Source organism: Protopterus annectens, chromosome 1.part1 (genome assembly GCF_019279795.1).
Source record: "Protopterus annectens isolate FY-2018-M chromosome 1.part1, PAN1.0, whole genome shotgun sequence".
In the NCBI taxonomy this organism is placed as follows: Eukaryota; Metazoa; Chordata; order Ceratodontiformes; family Protopteridae; genus Protopterus; species Protopterus annectens.
The window spans coordinates 1,357,093,837-1,357,113,017 of record NC_056726.1 but is presented as its reverse complement, the minus strand read 5'-3'; the positions used below and the strand labels follow the sequence as shown (position 1 = coordinate 1,357,113,017).

Below are 19,181 nucleotides of genomic sequence, written 5' to 3'. Positions count from 1 at the left end.
GGCTCTGCTTGTAAAACGTCGTCTGATTTGGACCTCGGAGGCCTGTCCTTATCCTTGCGTCGTTTGTGAACTCCGGTAGTTGGAAGCATGTCCGACGACATTTTATAATTAAATCGCCTACCAAAGTAGTGAAAAGCAAAACCGTACCTCCGCTTAATCATACGTTGGTTAAATCTAGCAAATCTAGCACAAAAGTGACAACTAGCTACGTCGTGGTCAGGGCCTAAACAAGGAATACAGTAAGAATGGAAATCCTTATGAGGTATTTGCTTCCCACAAGAAATGCAATTAACTTTTTCTGACATCAGACTGGAGAAAGAAAAAAGTTTCCCCAACGGGGTACTTAGCTTTGAGAAGAAGAAGTAAGTCTTCGGACTGAAGCACGAAAAAATATCAGAAGTCAGCCGACCGGCACTTGCGAACTGCTTTCACCGCACGGCAAGAAAGACTGAAGAACATGGCGTCGGCTGGCAGCTTTGTACTCCTAGCGCTCTGATGTCAGGGAGCATGACTGAACAGCCGACGCCAGACCCAGACTTTGGGATTCTGGCCGACCGAGGACTGCCTGCCGGCAGGAAGAACACTACAGTGATGACTGCAAAAGTGAAACACGATGAACATCTTTGCCATGGTGGGTGAATCAGAGAGCTCAGAAAGAAGCTTCCCTGCATCTCATAAAAGAGACAAGGACTATTTGGCCATATGTGTCTGATGATTATTTGCCCTGAAGGCCAAGGCAGCATAAGTATATATTTTTCCCCAGTCTCTCCATGAATTTTCTCTCTTTATCCAAGGGAAGCAAGGAGGTGGAAGGCAGAAGTTAGGATGCTTTATCTGCTGAAACTGAAATAGTAGCTGGGTCTGTGCAAGGTGCTTTAAAGATGAATTTGGAGTCCTCGGGCACCTTATAAAAAATCCGTCTGGACATTTGGGAGCTGGAGGCTGGGAGTCTGGGCATTTAGAAGCAGCTGTGAAAGCATCTAAGAAGGCCAGCAGGACATGGGAATCACAGCTAGAGAAGGAAACTCCATCCGGAGGAGGTTATACTAACTCTTCTGTATGTCAAGAGACTTGGCAGCAGTCCTACATGAAGTCTTTCATCCTCAGGACAGTTTCCTAAAAGGAAATATCCTTCCCAGGGGAATCCGTACCATTAGATTCCTGCTCTAAGGAGGGATAACCCAGGGGGAAGTGATTTGTGTGGACTAAGCAAGGGATTAATCCCCTGATATTTCCTCATCTGATGAAATATCCTAAGAGGTCCTCTTCAAAGGAATAGGAAAAAGAAAGGCAGGTGAAGAAAAGTACAGTTGTGTACCTACCATAAATGTAGATGTTTGAGTGCATTCACTGTTGCAGTCATTACAATTGGGTTATCCTGCTGGCAGGCTACCCGCAGTCGGCCTGAGTTCCAAAGTCTAGGTCTGGCGTCGGTTGCTGTCCCCTCCTCCCTGACGTCAGTGCGCCAGGGGTATAAAAGATGCAGCTGACACCATTTTCTTCAGTTTTTCTTGCCCCAGATGTCAGGTGCCCCCAAAATGGTAGGCTCACTAATGCCAAAAAGCATGCAAAACCAAAAAAAAAAACGTTTCCTTCATCTACAAGCAAACACACCACATAGGTTGTATAGAATAGAGAAGTACAGATAAGTCCCAGCAAGGAAAAGGGGGATGGTGGGAGGGTAACCTGGACTGCAACAGTGAATACACTCGAACATCTACATTTATGGTAGGTACACAACTGTACTATGTTCATCATGTTTCACTGTTGCAGTCATTACAATTGGGTTGAATCCCAAAGCTATGGTTGGGAGGCTGGTGCTAAATAGGATTAGAAGAGGCTATCAGGCCCTGCAGAACTGCAGTGGCAAAGCCTGCCCTGGATTTAGAATAGAGAGGTAAGTGATAGTGCTTTGTAAAAGTATGCACTGAACTCCAAGTTGCAGCCTCTAAGATGTCTTTGGTTGGTACTCCTCTGAGGAAGGCTGCTGCTCTGGTGGAATGTGGCCTAATGCCCTTAGGCACTGATTTGCCATGCTGTGAATAGCAGAAACGAATGCAGTGGCCTATCCACTCTGAAAAAGTCTGCTTTGAGATGGGCTTTCCTTGTGATCTTGCAGCATAAGCTACTAGAAGTTGTTCAGTCTTTCTGAAAGCTTTGGCTCTGTCCAACTAGAAGCGTAGCTGTCTGTGAATGTCCAAAGAATGAAAAAGTCTCTCACCCTTATTCTGTGGATTTGGGTAAAAGGTAGGCAAGTGAATTGTTTGGTTAAGGGCCACACTGGTCACTACCTTAGGCATAAATGTAGGGTTCGTCCTTCGAGAAACCCTGTCAGGATGGAAAATGATAAAAGGTTCCACAGCCATGAGTGCCTGTAACTCTGAGACTCGTCTAGCGGAGGTTATTGCTAGGAGCAGAGCTGTTTTCCAGGATAAGAATTTTATATCAGCTGCAGAGGCTGGCTCAAAGGGAGGCAGTGTAAGTTTTTCCAAGACATAGTTGAGGTCCCATGCAGGTATTGGTGCTCTCCTTGGGGGGGTCTTTGTTTTTGGGCCCTCTGAGGTACTGCCTTAGTAATGGATGAGAAAAAATAGGTGGTTCTGTATTGTAATGAGCTGAGATGGCACAGGCATTAATTTTAATTGATGAAAAGGAAAGGCCTTTATCCAGCATTTCAGTTAAGTACTGCAAAATCTGAGGAACATTTGGGACAATCGTGTCAATACCTTGTGCCTGGTACCAAGCACAGAATCTCTTCCATTTGTCTGCATAAGATTTTCTGGTGCTAGGCCTCCTGGCCTCCAAAATAACATCCATAACTGCTTTAGAAAGAGGTGCGTCTTGAATGGCTACATTATCCACCATGCTGTCAGGTTTAGGGTCCTGAGTTGGCTGTGCAGTATCTAACTGTCTTGTTGTGTCAATAAGTGAGGAATTTGAGGAACTGTCCAAGCTGGGTATTGAGACAAGCTCTTTAGGATTGGGTACCAGTGCTGGCGGGGCCAGTCTGGGGCAATCAGTATCATTTTTGGCTTCTCTTGTCTGACCTTGAGGAGTACCTTGGGTAGAAGAGGCAGAGGAGGAAAGGCATATAAACTGTTAGGTTTTTCCAACTGAAAGACAGAGCATCCACTTTCCATGCTTGCTTGTGATAAGTCCTTGTGCAGAATCTTTGTAGTTGGCAATTGTGAGGAGAGGCAAATAGGTCTATGTCCGGGCATCCCCAGTTCTTTGTTATCATGCTGAGGACTTGTGGATGCAATTTCCACTCGTGGGACTCCATTAGGTTTCTGCTTAGTTCGTCTGCCAGAGTATTTATCCTTCCTGGCAGGAATTGTGCTTGCAGATGTACTTGGTAAGTCAATGCTGTGTCCCACAAGTTCATGGCTAGTCTGCAGAGGGGGTAGGAATGTGTGCCCCCTTGCCTGTTTATGTACCACATGACAGTGGTGTTGTCCGTCTTTATCAGTAGTTGCCCTGGATGAAGTAGATCCTTGAAGGCTGTCTGGGCATTTTGAACTGCTAGCATCTCTTTTTGATTAATATGTAGATGTATTTGACTTGCGGACCATGTGCCCTGAATACATCTTCCTGCCATGGGTCCCCCGGGCATAATCTGAAGCATCTGGTGTCAATGTCTGCTTGGCTGTGGGTAAGGTGAATGGTTGTTCCATGTTGTGGTGACAGGCTTTTGCCCACCATCGAAAAGTACAGTTTTGTACCTACCATAAATGTAGATGTTCGAGTGCTAATACAGCTGCAGTCATAACAGATGGGTTCTCCTGCTGTCAGGCGGGTCCTCGGTCGGCCGAATTCCAAAGTCTAGGTCCGGCGTCGGTTGTCGTCGCTTCTTCCCTGAAGTCAGTGCGACAGGGGTATAAAGGAACCAGCCGACGCCATTTTCTTCAGTTTTTCTTGCCCCAGATGTCAGGTGCCCCCAGAAGGGAGGCAATACATAAATTTGTGTAATAAAGCAGTGCAATAAAATCAAAATACAGTAGTTGCAAGCAAATACACCATAAATGAATACCCCAATCAGGTTGTATGAGGATGTGTTAGCCTATAGGCCTGTCCCAAGAGGGGAAGGAGGGAAATTGGACTGCAGCTGTATTAGCACTTGAACATCTACATTTATGGTAGGTACAAAACTGTACTATGTTCATCGTGCATACAGCTGCAGTCATAACAGATGGGTAGAATCCCAAAGCTAAGAAAGGGGTGGTAGGCACTAGGTGGAACTAGGAGGAGCCAGGATGCCCTGCAAGACTGCAGTGGCAAAGCCTGCTCTAGTTTTGGAGTATAATGGTAGGTGGTAGTGCTTGGAGAAGGTATGCACAGAACTCCAAGTGGCTGCTTCCAAAATATCTTTGGTAGGAACTTCTGAGGAAAGCTGCAGAGGTAGCTGTGGCCCTTGTGGAGTGAGATCTGATGCCTGTAGGTACAGTTTTGCCATGAAAAGAATAGCAAAAGTGTATGCAGTGGGCTATCCATTTTGAGATTGTCTGTTTCGAAATTGGATTTCCTTGAGCTCCTACAGCATAGGACACAAAGAGCTGTTCTGATTTTCTGAAAGGTTTTGTTCTGTCCAGATAATAACGGAGTTGTCTGTGGATGTCCAAGGAATGTAGTAATCTCTCCCCTTTGTTTTTGAGGATTAGGATAAAAGGTAGGTAAGTGTATGGCCTGATTCAAAGCTACCCTGGATACCACTTTAGGCATAAAGGACGGGTTGGCTCGTAAGGAAACTCGGTCCTGATGGAAGATGATAAAAGGCTGCACAGCCATGAGAGCTTGTAGTTCCGATACCCTACGAGCTGAGGTAATAGCCAGAAGGAAAGCTGTTTTCCAGGACAAATATTGCAAATCTGATGAGGCAGCTGGCTCAAAGGGAAGCAAGGTCAGTTTTTCCAGAATGAAATTAAGATCCCAAGCAGGTATTGGTTGTTTCCTTGGGGGTCTTAGATTCTTAGCCCCTCTGAGGAACTGTCTTAAGAGAGGGTGAGAGAATAAGGGTGGCTCAGTGTTGTATTCTGCAGAAATGGCTGAGGCATGGATTTTGGAGAAGGAGAATGAAAGTCCACTGCTTAGCAGTTCAGCCAAATATTGTAGTATTTGAGGTAAATTCAGTTTTCCATGATCCTGGCCCTTTTTCTCATTCCAGACACAAAACCATTTCCATTTTGCGGAGTAAGCTTTTCTAGTTGACGGCCTTCTGGCCTCCAAAATGACATCCTGCACCTCCTTGGAGAGTAGGGTCTGTTGTGATGCTAAGGAATCTTCCATGCGGCTAGACTGAGTGTTTTTAGCTGGCTGTGAAGAGTTTTGAAGCTGTGCTGAGTCAGAAGAAGAGGCATTAGAGGCAGGGTCCATGGTGGGGAATGTGTCAGGCTTCTCAGGAGTGGGCACCAGTGTTGTCTTGGCCAGTCCGGAGCAATGAGAATCATCTTTGGTCTGTCTGCTCTGGTTTTCAATAGAACTTTGGGCAGCAGAGGAAGAGGTGGGAAGGCATAAACTGTCATTGATGTCCAACTGAAAGAGAGAGCGTCCACTCTCCAGGCCTTTGGATGGAAAATACTTGAGCAGAATTTTGTCAATTGGTGATTTTTGTGGGAGGCAAAGAGATCTATGTCTGGCCTTCCCCATGCTTGGATTATTTCTGTAAAAACTTTTGGATGCAACTTCCATTCGTGTGGATCTGTCATATTTCTGCTTAAGTTGTCTGCCAGCGTGTTATCCTTGCCTGGCAAGTACTGTGCTTGTAGTTCGATTTGTAAGTCCATGGCCATGTTCCAAAGTGACATGGCCAGTCTGCATAGGGGGTATGAATGTGTTCCTCCCTGTTTGTTTATGTACCACATAACTGTGGTGTTGTCCATTCTTATCAATAGTTGACCTTGTTGTAGAAGGTCCTTGAAAGCTATAATAGCATTTATTACTGCTAGCATTTCCTTTTGATTGCTGTGAAGGTGCTTTTCTTTTTGGGACCATTTTCCCTGAATGCACCGATCTGTCATGTGCGCCCCCCAGGCGTAGTCCGAGGCGTCTGTTGTGATGACTTTATTTGCTTGAGGCTTGCTGAATGGAAGACCTGTGTTTGTTTGGCATGCTTGAGCCCACCACAGAATTTCCTTTTGCAGACATGGAATTAGTGGTATTATTGTTTCCAAACTGTGGCTGTGTTGAGACCATATGTTTTTCAGGTACCATTGAAGTTTCCTCATATGCAGCTTTGCACATGGGATTAGTAAGATGCAAGACACCATGAATCCCAGAGCCTGCAGGATTTTCCTTGCAGTCAGCCTGGTGCAATTTGCTAGTGCTCTGAAGTATTGAGTTAGTTGCCCCTGCTTCTCTGGCGTGAGGTAGGCCATCTGGGTGTTTGTGTCCAAGTTGGCACCCAGGAAAATTATCTTCCGAGAGGGTATTAGCCTTGATTTCTTTTTGTTGACTGTGTATCCCAGAGAGTTCAACAACATTATTACATAAGCCAGATGTTTCAGAAGAATGTGCTTGCTGTCCGCTTGGATCAGGCAGTCGCCCAAATAGGGGTATATTTGTATCCCTTGAAGTCTGCAGTAGGCAATTACTGATGCCAGGCATTTCGTGAATACTCTGGGCAGTAGATAAGCCAAAGGGCAATGCAGAGAATTGATAATGGGTTGAACCTGCAAGAAATCTGAGGTATCTTCTGCAATTTTGTCTGATTGGGACATGCAGGTATGCCTCCTTGAGGTCCAATGTTACCAGCCAAGACTCCTTGCCCAGCATGGGAAGAAGTTGCTGTAGAGTGAGCATCTTGAATTTTGGTACAGTAGAAATGTGTTTAGGATGGATAGGTCCAAAATAGGTCTCCAATCTTTTCCCTTCCTTGGTACCAGGAATACCCTGGAATAAAAACATTGACCTTGTTTGTGCGTAGGTACCTCTTGAATAGCTTTCATGTCTATGAGATCTGTAATTTGCCTTTGTGCCTCTGCCCTTTGATTGTGTGGCAGGTTTGGCATGCCTCTCATTTTGGAAGGGTGTGAAAATGGAATCTGTAGCCTCTGTTTATAATGTCCAGGATCCATTTGTCTTTGTGACAATATGCCAATTTTGAAAATAATGCCAGCTTTCCTCCTAAGGGGGCTGCCATTTGAGTCTTGCTTGGCATGCAAAGGGGAAAGTCATTGGGCTTGCTTTCTGAATGATTGCGAGTTATTCTCACCACCTCTTTGTGTAGGAGCTTGCCATTGTCTGCCTCTAAACGATCCTTGGGATTGTCCTCTGCCCCTCGGGCGCCTGTATCTGCCTCTTTGGGGTCTGTCCGTGGCTGGAAAGGACCAATTTTTGGAAGGCCAATTTCTACTGAAACGTGGGGGTTGTACCTGTAGAAAATCTTTCACAGTTTGCATTGATTTAGCTTTTTCCTCCATTTTCCTTAATACCTCCTCAGCATTAACACCAAATAATACATCCTTTTGAAGAGGGGCATCTAGTAATTTAGCTTTGACATGATCAGGCAAGGCTCGTTCCTTGAGCCAGGCATGTCTACGTATGACTGATCCTGTAACAGCAGCTCTACATGAGGCCTCTAGAGCATCAAAACCACATTGTAAGGTATGCTTACCCACTTGTTCTGCACTATGCATCAAATCCTGCAACTCCTTCAAGTCTGGTTGTTCAGGTTGTGACATCTTACTTTTCAACTGTGATAACAAAAACTGTTGGTATTTTAGTATATGGAACTGACAGTTTAAGGCCCTCATGGTTAAGGTAGCCGAGGTATATACCTTTTTTCCCACCTTTCTAAGGATCTGGAATCTCTCTCGGAAGGTAATGGATTTTTAGCAGTGGAGGCCTTAATTCCCTTGGGGCCCTGTGAGATGGTTTCTGGGTCAGCAGCATGGCTTTTGTATAGAAATTGGTGTGAGTCAGGAACCCTGTAGTACCTGTCAGGCTTAACTGGGGCTGGAGGCAGAGAGTCCGGGTTAAGGCAGGCCTCCGAGTAAACATCATCTAGGATGTCCAAGACAGGAGGTATAGCCAGAGGCCTGTGCTGAGGTAGTAAGAGAAATTCCCTAAGCCTTTTCTTGGAATCTGAATAATCTTGGCCTTCCCAGTGGAAGTGTTCCCTTAAGGTATGCAAAGTTTCCCCAAATGAGTAATCCTCTGGGGGGGGATACAGAAGGAAAGGACCCCTCCAGATCAGAGTCTTCAAAAGGGGAGTAAGAATGTTCCTGATCATCAGAGTGCTCTGAAATAATGCAGCCCTGATCAGAGAAGGGGGATTCTTCCTCCACTCTGGGCCTTTTGTCCGGTGGGGGTTGAGAACCCCTGATAAGAGTAATTAAATCCTCAGCCATTTTAAGCATCTGTTTTTTAGACATGGGGCCTGGAGATGGGCCCTGTGTAGCTTGTCTCTTAGAGTGCATGGCTGCTTTAGACTTAGTGAAAGCCTTGATGGAGAAAGAGGAGGAAGGTCTGAAGACACCTTGAGTGGAGGTAGACCTGTCCACATTTTGAGGTTCAACGCCAAGAGTGGCTTCGGTATCTGTAGTCGGGGTGTGGGCCGAGGAGCCTGCGACCTCGGGCACAGGAGACACCGCCAAAGAAGTGTCATCGGTAGTCAGGGGCTGCGTAGGCGCCTCGCTGAGGACCGGACCACGTGTAGTCGGCTTTGGCGTGGTGTCGGTAGAGGCCGCGGACCTCGTCTGTCGGTCCTTATCTTTGCGTTTTTTAGACAAAACTGGAGTCGGAGTATCTGACGACATAATATAGTTAAATGTTTTTCCAAAATAATGCTGGGTGAACTCCGCCCGACGCTTAATGGTGCGTTTGTTGAATGTAGCACAAAAGCGACAGACCGAGACGTCGTGGTCTGGGCCTAAACAAGGTATACAGAGGGAATGGAAATCCTTATGCGGTATTTGCTTCCCACATGAAATACAATTATTAACTTTGTCTGACATCGGTCTGAGGCAAGAAAAGTTTCCCCAACGGGGTACTTAGCTTTAAAGAAGACTTCGGTTTCAAAATTTTCGTAATTTCAGGAGCTGGCCGACCGGCACTTGCGAACTGCTTCTGCTTCGGGCACCGCGCGGCAAGAAAGACTGAAGAAAATGGCGTCGGCTGGTTCCATTATACCCCTGTCGCACTGACGTCAGGGAAGAAGCGACGACAACCGACGCCGGACCTAGACTTTGGAATTCGGCCGACCGAGGACCCACCTGACGGCAGGAGAACCCATCTATTATGACTGCAGCTGTATGCACGATGAACATCTCCTGCACCAGGCAGGGAATGAGTATAATAATTGTTTCCAGGCGGTAGCAATGTTGAGTCCAAACACTGTTTAGATACCACTGAAGTTTCCTCATATGCAGTCTTGCATATGGAATTAGCAGAATGCAGGATGCCATGAACACCAAAGCCTGCAGAATTTTTCTTGCAGATAACTGGGTCTTTGTTGCCAACATTTTTAAATAAGCAGTCAGTTGTCTGTGTTTGTCTGGCGTGAGATAAGCCATCTGGGCAGTTGTATTTAAGCTTGCACCCAGGAATATTATCTCTTGAGAGGGTACGAGTTTTGATTTCTTTTCGTTTACTGTGTACCCTAGGCCTGTTAGTAATGTTTTTACAAACGCCAGATGCTGTAGTAGTGTGTCCTTGTTCTCTGCTTGAGTAAGGCAGTCGTCCAAGTAAGGATATATTTGAATTCCTCCTTGTCTGCAAAAAGCAATTACTGGTGCCCGGCATTTTGTGAAGACCCTGGGAGCAATAGATAAGCCAAAGGGCAGTGCAGAGAATTGGTAATGCATTGAGCCAGCTATAAATCTGAGGTACCTTCTGCGTGATTGTCTGATTGGGACATGCAGGTATGCCTCTTTTAGGTCTAAAGTCACAAGCCAAGCCTTCTTACCCAGCATGGGCAGAAGCTGCTGCAGAGTTAACATTTTGAATTTTGGAATATCCAGGAATGTGTTCAGGATAGACAGGTCCAGTACTGGTCTCCAGGTTTTGTCCTTTCTGGGCACCAAGAATAGCCTTGAGTAAAATCCTTGTCCCTGCTCTTGCTGTGGTACTTGCTGAATGGCCCTCATGTCCATGAGGGATGAAACTTGTTTTTGTGCCTCTGCCCACTGATGGTATCCGTTTGGCCTTGGCAGGGTGTGAAAATGGAACCTGTAGCCCTGGGATACGATATTTAAGACCCGTTTGTCTTGCGTAATCATGTGCCAATTTTGTGCAAAAAGTACTAGTTTTCCCCCCAAAGGAGCTGCCAGAAGGTAAATGCTTGGAGCTGGCAGGGAAAAGTCATTGAGACTTGTTTCCTGTATGGCTGTGATTTGTCTTCTCCGCTTTTGGAGGTTGAAGCACCCCATTGTTTAGGCCTGTATGAGCCTTGGGGCTGTGACCTGCCTCTGGGGCGTCTGTATCTGCCTCTTTGTGGCCTGTCTGACACTGGAAAGGACCAATTCTTTGCAGGCCAGTTCCTGCTAAATCTGAGAGGCTGTACCGGTAAGAAATCCTTGACTGTTTGCATAGATTTAGCTTTGTCCTCCATTTTCTTCAATACCTCTTCTGCTTTAACACCAAACAAGGTCTCATGTTGTAATGGAGCATCTAATAACCTTGCTTTAACATGATCGGGCAGATTCTGTTCTTTTAACCAAGCATGTCTCCTAATGACAGAACCTGTAACAGCGGCCCGGCAACAGGCCTCTAGAGAATCAAAACCACATTGCAAAGTATGCTTTCCTACTTGTTCAGTTGCATGCAATAAATCCTGCATTTCTTTCTTTTCTGCACATTCTGAATTTGTCAACATTGTTTTGTTTAAGCAGTGACATTAGATATTGCTGATATTTAAGCATATGAAATTGACAATTTAAAGCTCTGACAGCCAAGGTAGCAGAAGTATAAATCTTTTTCCCCATCTGTCCAGGGCCCTTGAACCCCTATCAGAGGGTATAGGATTTTTTGCAGTGGACGCCTTGACCCCTTTGGGACCATGAGAGATAGTTTCTGGGTCTGCAGCAGGGTTTTTATAAAGAAATTTATGTTAATCAGGAACCCTGTAGTATCTGTCTGGTTTAACAGCAGCTGGTGGCAGAGTCAGGAGACAGTCCGGACTCTGAAAATACATCATCTACAATGTCTAAAACAGGAGGAATAGCAAGGGGCCTGTGCTGAGGTAATAAAAGGAAGTCTCTGAGCCTTTTCTTGGATTCAGAGTAATCTTGGGTCTCCCAGTGGAAATGCTCCCTCATAGTATGCAGGGTTTTTCCCAAAAGAATAATCCTCAGGAGGAGAGGCTGAAGGAATAGATTCTTCAGCATCAGAATCTTCATAGGGAGGAAGAGAATATGGAGTCAGAGGAAACAGAAACCTGATCTGAAGATGCATATTCTATTTCTTGCCTAGGCCTCTTATGAGGGGGATGGGAACCCCTGATCAAAGTAATTAGGTCTTCGGCCATTTTAAGCATCTGTTTTTTAGGCATGGATGCCTGTCCAGGAGAATGCTGTACTTGTTTCTTTGTCTTTAGAGCTGCTTTAGTCTTTGCCTTTGAAGCTGAAGTTGATTTTACATGTGTGTGTGTAGGCCTGAAAACAACCTCAGAAGCCGATGCCTGCTCAGCGGCTCCGGACCCATCTGAGGGAATAGTTCCTGAGTGTCCAATAACTTGAGTTTCCAGCGGCCTAGTAGGCTCCACATGGGAGTCGGAAGCGGCCTGCGGCTCTGAGGTAGTGGGTGTCAGGGGCTGCAAAAGCGCCTCACTGAGAACCGGCGACAGGCCTAGCGGAAGCCTCGTCGTCGGTTTTGGACCTTGGGTGCCTGCCCTTTTCTTTGCGCTTTTTATAAACTCTGGTAGTCGGCTGCTCCAACGGCATTATATAGTTAAATCTTTTGCCAAAATAATGAAATGCAAAATCGTACCGACGCTTAACAGTGCGTTGGTTAAATCTAGCACAAAATCGACAACTAGCAACGTCGTGGTCAGGGCCTAGGCAAGGAATACAGTAAGAATGAAAATCCTCATGAGGTATTTGCTTCCCACAAGAGATACAATTATTAACTTTTTCTGACATCGGTCTGGAGCAAGAAAAAAGTTTCCCCAACGGGGTACTTAGCTTTAATGAAGACTTTGGATCTGAAATTCGAATTTGAAAATCTCAGGAGTCGGCCGACCAGCACTTGCGAACTGCTTTTGCTTCGGGCACCGCGCGGCAAAAAAGACTGAAGAAAATGGTGTCGGCTGCATCTTTTATACCCCTGGCGCACTGACGTCAGGGATGAGGCGAAAGCAACCGACGCCGGACCTAGACTTTGGAACTCAGGCCGATTGCGGGTAGCCTGCCAGCAGGATAACCCAATTGTAATGACTGCACCAGTGAAACACGATGAACATCAGAAGGAGCTGAGGTCTGGTGCAAAGCCATAAAGGCATTGAAAAGGCCTTGGGAAAAGGCCTGCGAATCTGGAGTTTGATCTTGGGAAACATGTTTGGTTTTCAGTTTTTTCTTCTTAGGAGCTTCCATGTGGTGGAAAGTGGACGGGCCAGATGTCCATAGGCACATCCTCCCTCATGATGATTTGGGTAATGCCACATGGGCCTTCAGTAATAACAAGCCGTGGCTCCCCCCATGCCCAAATCAGATGCCTGCGATTCCATCGCAGATGTACTGGTAGGGTCCTTTACAGTTTAAGCTGTGGTACCCGTCAAAGGAACATCTACCGATTCAGGGTCAGCCTCCGGACCCACATGGTCTCAGGAGGAACGCCTGAAATAGAGGGAGCAGTAGGAAGGTCAGGTTGAGACTTCTTGGACTTTTTAGGTTACAGCTCATCTGAAGGGCCCAATGCCACCTCCATATCTCACGCTAGACGCTTAAGGTGCTGATTCTCCAGAGATAGTACGGCTGCAAAGTGTTTTGGGGACAAAGGCCTTACAGATAGCACAGGTGATGTGATTGTGGTCAGGACCTAAGCAAAAAGTACAGTTTTGTACCTACCATAAATGTAGATGTTAGAGTGTAAACACTGCTGTAGTCATTACACTTGGATTATCCTGCCGTCATGCGGTTCCCCAGTCGGACTGAGTTCCAAAGTCTTGGTCCAGCGTCTGTTGCTGTCGCCTCCTCCCTGACGTCAGTGCGACAGGGGATGCAGCCGACGCCATTTTCTTCAGTTTTTCTTGCCCCAGATGTCAGGTGCCCCAAAATAGGTAGGCAATTCAAATTGCTAGAAAGTATACATAAGAAAAGCAAACAACAATTTTCAGTTACCAGCAAATACTCCCCATTGGTAGTAAAGGGTAGAAGACATAGGTACGTACCAGCAAGAGGGGAAGGAGGGAGGGTAACCTGGACTGCAGCAGTGTTTACACTCGAACATCTACATTTATGGTAGGTACAAAACTGTACTATGTTCATCGTGTTACACTGCTGCAGTCATTACACTTGGGTGGAATCCCAAAGCTGAGGTAGGGTGGCTGGTTCTATAAGGCATTAGGGGTGGCTATAAGGCCCTGCAGCACAACAGTGGCAAAGCCAGCTCTGGATTTGGAGTATAAAGGCAAATGGTAATGCTTGGTGAAGGTATGCACAGAACTCCATATTGCTGCTTCCAAAATATCCTTGGTAGGTACTCCTCTGAGGTAGGCAGTTGAAGTGGCTGTTGCCCTGGTGAAGTGAGACCTAATGCTGCTAGGTCCAGGTTTCCCATGGTGTGTACAGCAGAAACGTATACAATATCCTATCCGTTTTGAAATAGTCTGTTTTGAAATGGCTTTTCCCTGTGCTCCTGCAGCACATGCTACCAATAATTGCTCAGATTTTCTGAAAGCTTTGGTTTTGTCCAAGTAGAAGCGTAACTGCCTGTGAATGTCCAAAGAATGCAATAGTCTCTCCCCTTTATTCTGTGGTTTTGGATAAAAAGTTGGCAAGTGAATAGTTTGGTTTAGAGCCACACTTGATACCACCTTTGGCATAAATGTAGGAAAGGTTTCACTGCCATTAGTGCCTGTAATTCTGAAACTCTTCGTGCTGATGTTATTGCCAGTAGCAGAGCAGTTTTCCAAGAGATATATTTTAATTCTGTTGTGTTTGCTGGCTCAAAAGGAGGTAAAGTTAATTTTTCCAAAACAAAGTTGAGGTCCCAAGTTGGAGTAGGTGCTCTACGGGGCGGTCTTATGTTTTTAGCCCCTCTGAGGTACTGTTTGAGCAAAGGATTAGAGAAAATTTGTGGATCCGTGTTGTAATGAGCAGAAATGGCAGAGGCGTGGATGTTGATGGATGAAAAGGAGAGGCCCTTGTCCAGCATCTCAGTTAAATATTGTAGTATCTGAGGAATGTTTGGGACAAGAGGGTCAAGGCTGTGAGCTTGGTTCCAGGCACACAATCTCTTCCATTTATCCGAATAGGCTTTCCTGGTACTAGGCCTTCTGGCCTCCAGAATGACATCTATAACAGCTTTGGAGAGAGGCATTGCTTGCTTGACTAAGGAATTTTCCATGCAGCTAGGTTTAAGGTCTTTAGCTGGCTGTGAAGTATCTAATTGTTGTGCTGAGTTAGCAAATGTGGGATTTGAGGCAAAATCCAGGGTGGTTCTTGTGCTAAGTTCTTTAAGATTGGGTGGCAGTGCTGGTGTGGCCAGTCTGGTGCAATCAGGATCATCTTTGGCTCTTCCTGCCTAGCTTTTATGAGTACCTTTGGAAGGAGAGGTAGAGGTGGGAAAGCGTATACTTGTAGGTTTTTCCAGCTGAATGAGAGGGCATCCACTTTCCATGCTTGTGGATGGTACCTCCTTGTGCAGAATTTCTGTAGCTGGCAGTTCACTGGGGATGCAAACAGATCTATGTCCGGGCTCCACCATTTCTGTGTTATCATTCTGAATATTTGTGGATTCAATTCCCATTCGTGGGATCCATGATGTTTCTGCTTAAGTCGTCTGCCAGTGTGTTTTTCTCTCCTGGCAGAAATTGTGCTTGCAGATGAACTTGGTAGTCTAGAGTTGTGTTCCACAAGGTCATGGCTTGTCTGCAGAGGGGGCTAGGAGTGTGTGCCCCCTTGCTTGTTTATGTACCACATAACTGTGGTGTTCTCTGTCTTTAGTAACAGTTGTCCTGGATGCAGCAGGTCTTTAAAAGCTATAAGAGCATTTTGTACAGCTAGCATCTCTTTTTGATTGATGTGAAGATGCCTTTGTTCTGTGGGCCACTCACCCTGAATACATTTTCCTGCCATGTGTGCTCCCCAGGCGTAATCCAATGCATTTGTTGTCAGTGTTTGCCTGGCTGTAGGTTTGAGTAAAAGGCTGTCCCTTCTTGAGGTGACCAGCTTGAGCCCACCATCGAAACTCCTGTTGAAGGCAAGGAATTAGTGGTATAACTGTTTCCAAACTTTGACAGTGTTGAGACCATACACTCTTTAGGTACCATTGTAGTTCCTCATATGCAGTCTGGCATATGGAATTAGTAGTATGCAAGATGCCATGTAACCCAAAGCCTACAGAATTTTTCTTGCAGGGAGTTGGGTCTTTGTTGCCATCAATTGAAAGTATTCAGTCAGTTGTTCTTGCTTGTCTGGCGCGAGATAAGCCATCTGGGCCACTGTGTTCAAGCTGACACCCAGGAATATTATCTCTTGTGAGGGCACTAGTTTTGGTTTCTTTTTGTTTACTGTGTACCCCAGGCAACTTAATAACTTTTTTACGAATGCCAGATGCTTTAGAAGAATGTCCTTGATCTCTGCTTGAATCAGGCAGTCATCCAGGTACGGATAAATTTGAATTCCTTTCTGTCTGCAAAAAGCGATTACTGTTGCCAGGCACTTTGTGAAGACCCTGGGCGCAGTAGATAAGCCAAAGGGCAGTGCAAAGAATTGACAGTGCATTGAACCAGCTATGAATCTGAGGTATATTCTGCAGTTTTGTCTGATAGGGACATGCAGGTATGCCTCCTTGAGGTCCAAGTTCACAAGCCAAGCTTTCTTGCCCAGCATGGGAAGAAGCTGCTGTAGTGTCAACATTTTGAATTTCGGAACATCCAGGTAAGTGTTTAGAGAAGAAAGATCCAGAATGGGCCTCCAGGCTTTGTCCTTTCTGGGAACCAGAAAGAGTCTTGAATAAATTCCTTGTCCTTGCTCCTGTGGTGGTACCTTTTGAATAGCTCTCATGTCCATGAGTGCTGTAATTTGTTTCTGAGCCTCTGCCCATTGATTTGGTGGCAGATTTGGCATTCCTTTTAACTTTGGCAGAGTATGAAAGTGGAACCTCTAACCTTGAGATACAATGTTGAGAACCCATTTGTCTTTGGTGATCCAATGCCAATTGTGATAGAAAAGTGCCAGTTTTCGGGGGCTGCCAAGAGAGCGCTGTTTGGCAGCTGTAGTGGGAAGTCATTGAGGCTTTTATATGGTTGGGGCCTGTCTTCCCCTTCTTTCTGGCCTGGTGCACCCCATTGCCGAGGCCTGTAAGGACCTTGTGGTTGACCTCTACCTCTTGGACGTCTGTATCTGCCCCTTTGAGGTCTGTCTAACTGGAAAGGACCAATTCTTTGTTGGTCAATTTCTGCTAAATCGAAGAGGCTGAACCTGTAAGAAATCCTTCACCATTTGCATAGATTTTGCCTTATCCTCCATCTTCTTTAATACCTCTTCTGCCTTAACTCCAAATAACACATCCCGCTGCAAAGGTGCATCCAATAATTTTGCTTTAACATGATCTGGTAACGTATGCTCTTTTAACCAAGCATGTCTTCTAATGACAGAGCCTGTAACTGCTACTCTACAGGAGGCCTCTAAATAATCAAAACCACATTGCAAAGTATGTTTTCCCACTTGTTCAGCTGCATGCAATAAATCCTGCATTTCTTTAAAATTAGGAGGATCCGAATCTGGAAGCATTTTTTGTTTCAACTGAGACATCAAAAATTGCTGATATTTTAGCATGTGAAACTGGCAATTTAAGGCTCTCATTGCTAAAGTTGCAGACGTATATACTTTCTTTCCCCATCTGTCTAATGCTCTGGAATCTCTGTCAGAGGGAACTGGGTTTTTTGCTGATGAGGCCTTAATCCCTTTGGGTCCCTGAGAAATAGTTTCAGGGTCAGCAACAGGGCTTTTATACAGAAATTTGTGAGAGTCAGGGACTCTGTAATATCTATCAGGTTTAACTGGGGCTGGAGGTAAGGAGTCAGGATTTAAGCTGGATTTAATATACACATCATCCACAATGTCTAACACTAGCGGAATAGCAAGGGGTCTGTGCTGAGGTAATAAAAGGAAATCTCTGAACCTTTTCTTGGATTCTGAGTAATCCTGTCCTTCCCAATGGAAATGCTCCCTCATGGTATGTAAGGTTTCCCCAAAGGAGTAGTCCTCAGGCAGAGAGGCATATGGAATTGATTCCTCAGCATCAGAATCCTCATAAGGGGGTAAAGAATATCCTAGGTCTGAGGATGAATCTGAAGAAATGGACACCTGGTCGGATGATTCATAGTCTGCATCCTGTCTGGGCCTTTTATCAGGTGGGGGGTGGGACCCCCTGATCAGGGTGATTAGGTCTTCGGCCATTTTGAGCATTTGTTTCTTAGGCATGGAGGCCTGTCCTGGAGAATGCTGTATATGTTTCTTTGTTTTTAAGGGAGGCTTAGACTTAGCAGAGGGTTTAATGCTCAACTGAGTAGGTCTGAAAACACCCTCTGAAGCTGTGGATTGCTCAGCTACTTCGGTTCCCTCTGAAGGGTTAATTTCGGTGATTTCGGTAGGCTGAAAAACTTGTGCGTCCGAAGGCCCAGCCAGCTCCAAGTGGGAGTCAGAGGCGGCCTGTGGTTCTGCAGACGCGGTAGTCAGGGGCTGCGAAGGCACCTCGCTGAAAACCGGAGAACCGGCAACCGGCCTAGAAGAGGCCTCGTCGTCAGTTTTGGGCCTCTGATGCCTGTCCTTGTATTTGCACTTTTTATGTATTCTGATTGTCGGAAGTTCCGACGGCATGGTGTAATTGAATTTTCTGCCAAAATAATGTCGGGCAAAATCAAACAGACGTTTAATAGTGCGCTTGTTAAACCTAGCACAAAACAGACAACCAGTGACGTTGTGGTCTGGGCCTAGGCATGGGATACAATAGGAATGGAAATCCTTATGAGATATTTGCTTCCCACAAGAAATACAGTTATTAACTTTTACTGACATCGGTCTGAGGCAAGAAAAAGTTTCCCCAACGGGGTACTTAGCTTTCTAGAAGACTTCGGTTCTGGATTCGGAATGAAAATCTCAGGAGTCGGCCAACCAGCACTTGCGAACTGCTTTTGCTTCGGGCACCGCGCTGCAAGAAAGACTGAAGAAAATGGCGTCGGCTGCATCTTATATACCCCTGTCGCACTGACATCAGGGAGGAGGTGACAGCAACCGACGCCAGACCAAGACGGAACTCAGGCTGACTGGGGAAGTGCCTGATGGCAGGATAACCCAAGTGTAATGACTGCAGCAGTGTAACACTAACATCAAGCAGAGCTCTTGAGAATCTATGTGGAATCTGCCTTCCACACTGACACTTGCCCCTCCTGGCTAACATGTACTCACTAAACAGAAAACAGCAGGCTATATTCAATGAAAAAACCCCTACAGGTTACTTTATGTTTGCGACTTATCTGGCGAGTGACGACCAGAGCTGGTGATCTCGCAGGCAGCAGAAAGGTCTAAGGTTGGTATGTGCTGACATATGCTTTATATCAGACATCTCTTTATAGCTGATGTACGCGAACTGATTGTGGCGGCGCACGTACCTTACAGTAGCATTAAGTCTTCTGTATACTGGCTGGATGTACAAGTCAGCCGGAAGTGGACTCCCACATGTTATAACTACTGAAGAATATGAATAGAAGGACATCACGTGATCAGATTTCCTGAAGAACTTAGTCTGTCCAGATGAAAATGCAACTGCCTATGAACATCAAGGAGATGCACTGTGTATTCTCCCTTGTTGTGAAAACTGGGAAAGAAAACTGGTATGTTAATACACTGATTGACATTGTTTTCTGTGGCAACCCTAGGCAAAAAGGATGGATTGGTGCACAAAGATTCTCTGTCTTTATGAAAAATCAAATAAAGAGGTTTAGAAGAGAGGGCTTGCAGTTCAGAAACTCTTTTTGCTGAAGTAACAGCTACCAAAAAAGCAGTTTTCCAGGAAAAACACTT

General features: G+C 45.6%; 1 protein-coding gene across 1 annotated transcript in view; it reads right to left on the bottom strand.

Moving 5' to 3' along the window:
• The window catches only part of SMAD4 (SMAD family member 4), a 2,088,766-nt gene that overhangs the window by 1,882,622 nt on the left and 186,963 nt on the right, over window positions 1-19,181 (bottom strand). The window lies entirely within an intron of this gene.